Source organism: Myodes glareolus, chromosome 9 (assembly GCF_982192425.1).
Source record: "Myodes glareolus chromosome 9, mMyoGla1.1, whole genome shotgun sequence".
NCBI classification, from domain to species: domain Eukaryota; kingdom Metazoa; phylum Chordata; class Mammalia; order Rodentia; family Cricetidae; genus Myodes; species Myodes glareolus.
The window spans coordinates 12,067,984-12,078,083 of record NC_142034.1 but is presented as its reverse complement, the minus strand read 5'-3'; the positions used below and the strand labels follow the sequence as shown (position 1 = coordinate 12,078,083).

General features: G+C 40.9%; 1 pseudogene; it reads right to left on the bottom strand.

Moving 5' to 3' along the window:
• Window positions 1-458: 458 nt before the first annotated feature.
• LOC125407850 (peptidyl-prolyl cis-trans isomerase NIMA-interacting 4 pseudogene) lies at window positions 459-687 on the bottom strand (annotated as a pseudogene).
• Between the last annotated feature and the right edge of the window lie 9,413 nt (window positions 688-10,100).

Sequence of the window (10,100 nt, the reverse complement as noted above, 5' to 3'; positions counted from 1 at the left end):
AGTCCATCAGCTCTGGGTGCAGTACACCTGTAACCCCAGAACTCAGGAGGAAGACACAGGAGGTCAGAAGTTCAAGGCCATCCTTGGCTATGGGAAGACCTTAAGACTGTCTTGGGATGTGTAAGAAAAAGGAAACGAAGAAAGAAATCCTGGTAGCCCAGGCAGTGAAATTCTGGTTTCATAAGATGAAAGAGAGATTTTCCTATAGAAAGTTCTTCATTGTGCTTGTCATGAGTTAGGTATTAACCTTGGCTATGTACATTCATCTATGACATGGCTTTCCTTGGGCTACCTTACTCAAGAGTATTAAGTTATTACTCAGTCTTGACTTTCATTTAAATACCTGGATCGCCATCCAAATTTTGACCATGGTTCTAAGCATTGCTTTAGAAACAACCATTTTAGAGTGAAAGATATTTATTCTCATAAAATTATCCTTTTTTGTCTTTCATGTGCATTTATTTTCTTCCTTCAACCAGAATAATATGATATCTAATTTTTTTCTGTAAACATAGGTTTATCCATCCCACTTACAGGCAAGGCAAATGCTGCTTCTTGAGATGGTCCTACCATGGACCCTCTGGTCAGCCAATCCAGGTCACCCCCTTGCCTGGCTTTGTCTTCTCTGTATTGTGTGGCCACTTCATTGACTTTCATAACAGACTTTAACTTTTCCACAACTTCCATGATTTTGCCATGTTTTTCCCCAAAAATGTGTCTGACCTTTACTGCATTGCCACCACCTTTAGGGCCCGGAATCTTCTTGTCAATACTGTCACTTCCAGAGGCTGCACCTCCTTTCCCCCTTTTTCAGAACCACATTTTCCCCTCAGCAGCATCTCTTAAGCTTGAGGTTGAACTCTCTCATAAAATCATTCTTTTCCCATTTGCCTATGTATACTTGCATGTATGTATTCATCTATCAGTTATCTATCTATTTATCTATCTATCTATCTCTCCATCATCTATCAGTTATCTATCTATCTATCTATCTATCTATCTATCTATCTATCTATCTATCTACCTGTCATCTTATCATCTCTATTTCTACCACCTACCAATTATCTATCATCTATCGTCTATCAGTTATCTATCTATCTATCTATCTATCTATCTATCTATCTATCTATCTATCTATCTACTTACCTGCTTACCTAGAAAAGCTTTGGCAGTTCTTTGTGTTTATCCCTGAAGATACTGAAAGTCCTAGACTTCCCCAAGGCCATGAGTGAAAAGGAGAAACTGTCGATGCAATTTCCCTGTAGAGTTATGCAGTTTGCACACAGCTCATAGTGGAGAACATATATAAAAATAAAATTTTGCTCCTGTGACATTATTTAAATTTTTTGCCTGTGAGAAAGTAGAAATCAATTTTGCATAAGTTGGTCTGTGCACGGCAGCCAGCCCAGAGGCGGTCGTCCCATTTTCTCCCAGAGAAATTCTTACTTTTGTCTTGTTACTTCAGTCCGCTTCTCCTACACTCCTCCTTGTGGACAAAGGAAATGGGTTTTCTTCCACAATTCATGTCCTCAGCTTTGTAAAGTGTGATTTTTTCTGGGTGCCATAACCTTCAGTAAACACCTAATAAACGAATTGCCAGATGAACGACTTTGCTAATGAGACTGTCCCTGAGAACTTCCTGCATGTCTGGTAGTAACGCTAATAGTGAGTATGTCCCAAACAATTACCACAACTCATGGATATTTGTTTGCTTTGACTTGTGCAATTCTTTTTTGGGGGGTAATTTTGTCAGACTTAAAGACAAATAAAACAGCAATATCCTTCAGGGATATTTGAATTTTATAAACATTTATTTGTCTTCTCTTCCTCTGAAATCTTTGGAAGTAGCAAATAGAACATCTTTTGTCCCCAAATGCTCTTGTACATGTTTTCTAAAAAAAAAAAAAAAACTCAGTCCAGTTAACAAATTTGGTAATTAACATTCATTTAATAGTAGCATTTAGTCCAGCAGTTGGCAAATATACGTGGCTTACCATCTGTGTTTGTAAATAGAAATTTATTGAGGTATAACTATGCTGTGTTTATGACTGTTTGTCTATGACTGCTTCTTGCCTGTTTGTAAATAAAGTTTTATTAGTACACAGCCAGGTGCTTTTGTTTACAGGTTGTCTGTGATGGCCTTTTCTTATAATAGCAGAATTAAATGGCTTTGACAAACACTTCTTGGTCTGCAGAGCTGAAAAGATTTGCTAACCGATCTAGAGAAAATGTTTTCAATCCCTATCTATTCAATAAATCTAAATCTTATAGAATTTTATTATTTTTCCCCAGTAATATCATCTATTGCAAAAGAGAAAAATAAATTCTAGCTTGACATCTGAATCACATATTACGCTTGTTATGTCTATTATACTATAAAATAATTCTTCAGCTATTTTTTATTGCTCGTTACCTTGACATTTTGGATACATGCAGATTAGTTTACACATTATATCTCAGTTAAGGTTGTTTTATGTTTAGATTTACACACGCATTTCAGGCATATGGTGTACACATCCTACCAAGGAGTACATCTCTTTGTTTCATTATTGGTTATGTTAGTTTTCATCTGTTTGCTTGGGGTGGCATATAATGTTCTTGTTTCTCACTGTACACTGCCGTATTTGTATTTCCCCTTTTATAAATAAGTATCATGCAAGAAAATTGCTTTGAGTTTATATGATTATTCTTTTGTTGCTCTTCAGATTTTCCACAGTGGTTCTAGCATCCATTGTAATCTACTTCTGTAATTATTATTTTTACTTAATTTTGGAGGTGCCAAAGTGAGTTTTAAGACTCTTTTTATTCTCGGCATTTATCAGTTACAATTTGTGTGTGTGTGTGTGTGTGTGTGTGTGTCTGTGTATATATGTGAACATGTTTGTGTGTGGGGGTATGTGTGTGTTTCTATGTGTGGAGGCGAGAGGTCAAAGTCTGCGGTCCTTCTCCATCACACTTCACTTAATATTTTGAGACAGGGCCTCTCACTGAATCTGGAGTTTCTGATTTTACTGGTCTGGCTGGTCAGCGAATCCCAAAGACCCTCCTAAGTCCACTTCCACAGAGCTAGGGTTGCTGCTGTGTACTACTGTGCTGACGTTTTGGTGTGGATTCTCTCTGATCAAGCCCCAACCCGCATGCTCATCTGGTAAGCACTTCATTTACTTTGCCACCTACCCAGTATTAGTGACAATTTTTAAAAAGAAGCTGTCCCTCCCCTCTCATTCTTTCTTCCATTTCCACTTTAAAATTTAACTTTGTGGATTATACAATGTAATCTTGATGCCTGAAAAGCTTTAGGCTAACTTTTGCTTGTGTGTGTGTGTGTGTGTGTCGGTGGATGTGACTTGTGTGTTCATGTGTACATATTTGTGTGTGTTTGTAACCTGCAACTTTAACAGTGAGCAATGCAATGACTTCTTAAGACAGACTTGAAATTCTGGGGATAGGCTCTCGACTAAATATTTCTGTATAGCTTTGAACACTGTGCCTGTAGATTTTAGGCACTCAACTATTTTTGGAAAGCACCCCCAAGTCAAAAGAATACGTCTGTTGTATGGAACAGTAGGGCTTACTTGTCTTTTAATTATTTTTTTTTAAATTACTTTCGAGTTTCTGAAATGTCTTTATTATTGCATTTCAGTTCCAGTTTAGCAGAAAGGGGTCCAAATTCCCTTTTAATCTCAAAATTTCTTATTTTTTTTCCTAGTACTGAAAAGTAATCACCCTTAGGGATTTCGGAAAGATTCTAATGTGAGTCCAGGAAATCCAATTCAGTTTAAAATCAATTCTTCGTGTTTTCTGAAAGTCTATTTTCTGAAATCTATAAAAACTACTCCCAAAATTAATTCTAGGAAATCTAATCTCTTCACTGCACTCTCTGCTACCTGGTTTTCCCCTCTGGTTGGGGAAACACTGTTCAGGCGGTGCTCTTGGCTATGATGATGCCTGAGATTGGCTCCCACAGTCTGCTTGGGACACTTCAGTGTTGTTCTTGCAGACCCCTGAGGCCGGAAGGAAGTCATGAGTAGCAAAGAGGAAGTGGCTGAGCCTGGCTTAGAGGAAGTATAACTGGTGATATTTTCCCAATTCCTAAGTCAAACCTTTGCTTTACCGTCAATAACTAACAACTCAGAGGATACAACCTTGGTAACGCAAAGCATTTCCTTAGGTACTTGGCCTCTGAGGAAGGCTGCATTTTTTTTTTAAAGGCATGTGCTAGGAATTTGGCAGGACTTCCAGCTTACCTCCCCTCATACTCCTGTGAGCTCTGCCCTGCTTGCTGGCCTCCCCAAGGTGGGAGCAAGCAGGGCAAACCTGGAATGTCTTCTGGGCTGTGTGTCATGGAAGCACCGAGCCAGGGAGTGTAGGTGCATAATTAAGTATCTTCATATTCTGATTACCTAATCAGTTGTCATTGAATCTTGGAGTAAAATTGGTCCCCTGTGTCTGTCTGGGGCATTGAGTATTTATTGGAGGGAGTGACCGTGTTTTCTTTTGGAATCTGAGTCAAAAGTAATGTACCCTGGGTATCGAAGTGTGTTGTTGTGGGGAGCAACATGACCACCAGATATGCACTAAGCAATTTAGAAGTCACTGTATGGAGTGTCATTTGTTTACCGCGTTCAGAGTCACTTTAATTGGTTTCTGCAACCTGTGACTGGGAATTCCTTTCCGGTCTCAGGTGCTCAGCTCAGGCTATTTTTTTCCCTTCCCCATTTCCCTTTCAGCCACAGTTCTGGTTCTATCCGTGACCTGTGGCCCATCACTCAAATGACCTTACCAACCAGGATCAACCTTGGTACCATGGAAACTGTGACCTCGTGGAAGATAACCTTTGGCAGGCGCTCGCTCTCCAGTTCTCGAGAATCCAGTTTCACATGGAGGCTGCAGGAAGCTGCTTCCCGCAGCCCGAGCCTTGAGGAGAAGCTGATAACACAAGGAGAACCACCTGGTAGCAGCGGCGGCACTTCATCCAGGATGAAAACAGGATCTAAAATATAAACAACATCCTCCCTCCAGAAGCCAGTGCTCAGCTCCCTCCCAAGTGTGTTTGACTCTGTTCTCCCAAGAGTCTCATGAGAACCTTTACTGAGACAGGAAGGTCGGTCAAGATGAAGAAGCAGAGTTTTAAGGTTTCCGGTGGAAACCATCAGAAAAGTTTTTGTTTGGTTTTTAAATTGTTATTGTTGATGATGCTCTTTTAAGTTCAGGAGTATGACCAATAATCGTTCGTTATAGCCCTGCACTTGTTTTCAGATGAGTAAACACGTAGACACCTCAAGTCTGACACCATTGCGAAGGAAATGATGCAGATGGATCAGAGCAACAAAGAAGCAAGGTTTCTGCTGATCTCGTCTTTCCCAGAGCATCTCTTCTGAAGTGGATGCTATTTTGTAACAGCAAAATAGGACTGGACGTTTATTGTGTTCATTATTGTTGGCAACTGAGCCAGCCTGTTTCTGCTCATCCTATGAAGTGGGGGAACTTTTGCAGAAAGAGACAAGGGCTCTCTTGCAGAGTCTCCAGTCAGTATGTAATGCCCCCAGGACTAGACTCCAACCAGGGTTGCTGAGAGCTACAGCAACTCTTAACGCAGACACTCAACCTATCTCTGCTTCTTTTTTTTTTTTTTTTACTGGCAAATGTTCATTTTTCATTTATGTGTATGGATGTGGCTGTGTGCGTGCCCTTGGAGTCCAGAAGAGGTTGTTGGATTCCCCGGAGCTGGAGTGATTGTGAACCACCTGTTGCGGGTGCTGGGATGTGAACTCGTGTTCTCTGGAAGAGAGGCCAGTGCTTGTAACCACTTAACCTTTTTTTTTTTCTTTAAATCTCCCAATTCTTGCTCTTAGAAAGAGATTGTATTATGCCCACTCTCCTCTTTAAAGACCTTGTGACTGGGAAGAGTCATGATTCACATGTTAATTTTTCTATCAAGATTATCAATGTCTCTTCAGTTGAAGAATCTCAGTGTAGAGTTTCTTGACCATAGCCCCACGTTTTTATTTCCTATACCATTCAGTCATTCAGGGAGGGACAAATCTGCTTGCTTTGTTGAAAATGCACCTGGCTACTGGCTCTAATTTGAAAAGTTTCTATCTTCACCCATTTCTCCTTTCACAAGACAGAGAGAAAGAATGAGAGAGAGCAAGAGAGCAAGAGAGTGAATGAGCCAGAGTTAGTTAAGTCATGGTATTAATTTATCCAGCCACAGAGCAAGTATTTATTGACTGTGTTTTATGGGTGGGCTTCATTCCAGTAACAAACACAAAGGGGAAAAGATTGGGAAAAACCTCTTCCCTATAGGATCATATTCTCTAGAGTGGCAGTAAGTGATCCGCAGTTCTATTATCAATACTTACAGGTTGGAAATGTGACAAGATAATAATAAAAATATCATTAGTTAAATTTTAATGGGTGGCATACTGAGTACTAAGTATTGACTGCTTAAGCTACTAAAACATGAACTAAGTTTTAAGCTACAAAAATTAACGAGTCGTGATTGTCTCTCTTGGTTGAGGTCCCAGAGACCTAACCAGTCCTCAAAGACTACTGTCATGGTAACCCAGTGAGATGCAACGAAACACAATTATCCTCCCCATTTTATTGAGGAAGAAACACAGAAACCCAACATACAGAGTATCTCATGAACAGTGAGAGTGTGGGTGCTAGGATTTCAAGCCAGGCCCTTTTTACCCCAAGAGTGGATGCTGACACACTGTATGGTCAGCTCTCATTGACTTAATCATGTTTTCAACATCAGCTTTAGATCACGGTAGCCTGTAGCCCTGGGACTGCTTTCCCGGTGTGAAGGGAAGGCCTAGAGGAACGGCATCCTTTCGTAATTAACCCCCATGACAATGAAACATGCATCTTTGTCCTTGCTACCAGAAGCAACCTCAAGTACCAATTTCCCGGGAATGCCACAGAGATTGACACCGATGTCTGGTGTCACCGCACAGTGTCATTAATTTGCCAAGCCTGACTTCTCCCGGGGCAGGCCAGTACGCTGAACTCTGTCTACAAAAGGCCTCTTGTGACTTTCCTGTGGGCTGCAATTGATCCGCGCAAAGAGTTAAGGAACCTTCGCTGCCTGCAGGAAATCTGCTGCTGAATCCAGGACCTGGCAGAGGAAACGTTAAGTGTATCATGGGAGAGGAGGAAAGCAAAGTGCTAAAGTTGTTACTCTGAACAGAGGATATTGGAGCATCCTGTAAAAAACTTCCTGTTTAGCCAGCAGACCAGAAAACAAGATGAAAAAACACGCCACTTCAATGACTATTGTGTCAATATATTTTTATACTGTCATTATCTTGGGCAGAACTTACTCACAAGAACTAGATTCCCAGGGTGAGGAGTTCACAGCTGAATCACAGCTTCCCGCCTTCCTTGTTTTGGATGCTGCATCATATCCTGGTATCCCCTGGGTCAGGCTATCCCTCAGCCGGCACTATCATTGCGTCCCTCCCCCCCGCTACTCTTGCTTTGGCTTATATTAAACACCTCATCATATAGAGTCCAATAATGCATCTTAGATATTTTGGGTTTTGACTCTTCTGCTCCTTCCAGGGTTGGGCGATAGAGCACAGTCATGCAGCAGAGATTATAAAATACTTATGAATAGGTGACGCTCAGTTGTTGCCCATGTGTTTCTTTACCAGATACATCCAAGTAGTACAGTGAGATGAAATGCAAGGTGAAAAACAAGACTCTTAAATGCCTTTATTATGAATCTAGGAATTAACAAACTTCAGATATTTCATCCAGCATATTTCAGGTACTGGTGTGCTATGATGTGCATAAGGCTGACCAGGAATGACTCTGAGGAACAAGATCTGTTTCTTTTAAAACTGATCCTTATTCAACAATGCCAATCTTTGTTTGATACTGTTACTGTTAGCTGTACCCATAACATGTATTAAAGACAGTGAATGGTTGTTTGACTTTCATGACAGGATCTCACTCTGTAGCCCTGGTTGGCCTTTAACTCATAGATATCTGCCTTCCAAGTTCTGGGATTAAAGGTTTGCATCATTAGGACCGGCTGATTCACTATCGGGCTGATTTGGTGGGTGTGCATTCTTTTAGCCTGGTTGTATCATAGAAAAATGTTCTTTCTCTATCTACTATGTCACTATTGGATGCAGTCGTCTAGGTTGCCATCTGTGGGCTTTTTAGAAATCGAAGGCTATTGATCCAGGCTCTTCAAAGTTTCCCTTGAGAAATCAGACCTTACTATGTTAAGATTTTCTTCATGTCTGACCTGTGGTTTTCCTACTGTCGTTTTCAATACTCTGTCTTCGTTCTTTATGTTTAGAGTTTTAGGTATAAGATTCTTTTCTGGTCCTGTCTATTTGGTGTTCTATATGCTTCTTGTGTCTTTGAGGGTTTATCTTTCCTTCATTTTCTGCGGGGTGGGGTTCTTCTATGATGCTGTTGAAGATCTGGTCTGTGTCATTGACTGGGATTCTCTTTTTCGTATGAGATGAAGACTTGTTCTTTTGATGGAGACCACAGTTCCTCCATGTTCCTTTTGTGTGTATTTCATGTGTGTGTTGAGTGGTCTAATGCCTTTACTTCACCTTCTAGCCCTGATATTACATCTTTGACCTCATCCCACCCCCTTGAAAGATCTTCCCCTGAATTTTCTAGTTGGGTTATTGACTCTTTCAGTTTTATCTTTACTTTAACTTAAATTGTCTTCAGTATTCATATTTTTATTGAATTTAGTTTTCAAATCTTGAATTATTTTCATCATTTAATTCAGCCATATGTCTATGTTTTCTTAGGCATCTCTCAGACGTTTGCCATTATTCCTTTTATATTTAATGAATTTTTTTATACCTTCTTTAAACTCCTTGAATTCTTCAACAAATGTTATGATTCTTTTGAATTTTATTTCCTGGTGCTCAAATATGTAACTTCTTCTGAAGAACACTTCTAAAACACGGCTAGATTTGGGAGGTAGCTGTAATATGTAGGTCTTTCATATTATTTGTACTTTTGTGATATGACCTCAGTATGCAGACTTCTCTATTGCTTCTGTGTCTGGTGTGAGGTTCTAGGCTGCCTCTGGTGAGTAGAAACTTGGTTTTGTTTCGGTTGTTGCCCAAGCTTGATTGGCTTCAGATCAGGTAAGAGGAGCGGGTACAGCAATTCTTCACATACTCAGTGTTGACTTTTCATCAAAGGAACAGGGATAATTCCTGCTTAGTGGTAAGTAAAAGAGCATACAAATGGAACAACGTTTGGATCTGCTTGCGCTGGTGTGCAAACTGTGCCGGCCCTGCTATGCCTGGGATGTGAGGATAGTCTGGGTGGGTCAGGATCTTGTGCACTTACCAGCTTGGGTCACTGAGCAAACTGTATGAGGAGGTTAGGTTAGAGGGTTGGGATGGTGAGGGTGGACAAGGTCCAGGGACTCACTGTGCTTGGCTGGTATATACATGTGCAACCTGGACTAGGCCCAGAGGTTGAATATGGTGCTGAAGGACTGGTCTCCAGAAGGACTCACCAGACTGGAGCAGTACACAGTATGTGTGACCTGGTTAGGCCTAGTGGTTATGCATGACTTGGACAGGCTATGGTCGGGTAGACTCACCAGACTGGGGCCAACACTGGAGGTTATGAGTGGTGTAGATTGGTTAGAGTCAGGCAGAGTCACCCGACTAGGCTGAGATCTAGGATGTGCTACTGGGACCAAACTTGGAGGTTGCTAGCCGCAGAGGGGCGCTGTAATTTTCCAAACTTGCGGTATTTGCGAGTTACAGGAGAAAGAGCGATGTCTGCATTTCCCTGACGCAAATGAAAGGGCATTCCCACGACTGCAAGGGTCTATTTTATGTCTCCTTTATTTTGTGTGGATTTTATTTATATCTTTCAAATGCCTGTTGGCGTTCAGATGTACCAGTGGTCATCTGTCATCCATGGTCTCGATCAGTCATTCCTGCTGAGGAGTGAGCCCAGCCCAGTGTGTCAGTGACGCTTCTACCTGATGTGACAGCGTTCAAGGCAGACATGATGGAAAGAGGATGTTTATTTTTGGTTACAGATTAGAGAATGTTAGATTAGGGTTTATGTTACTTCAAGGTACTCTA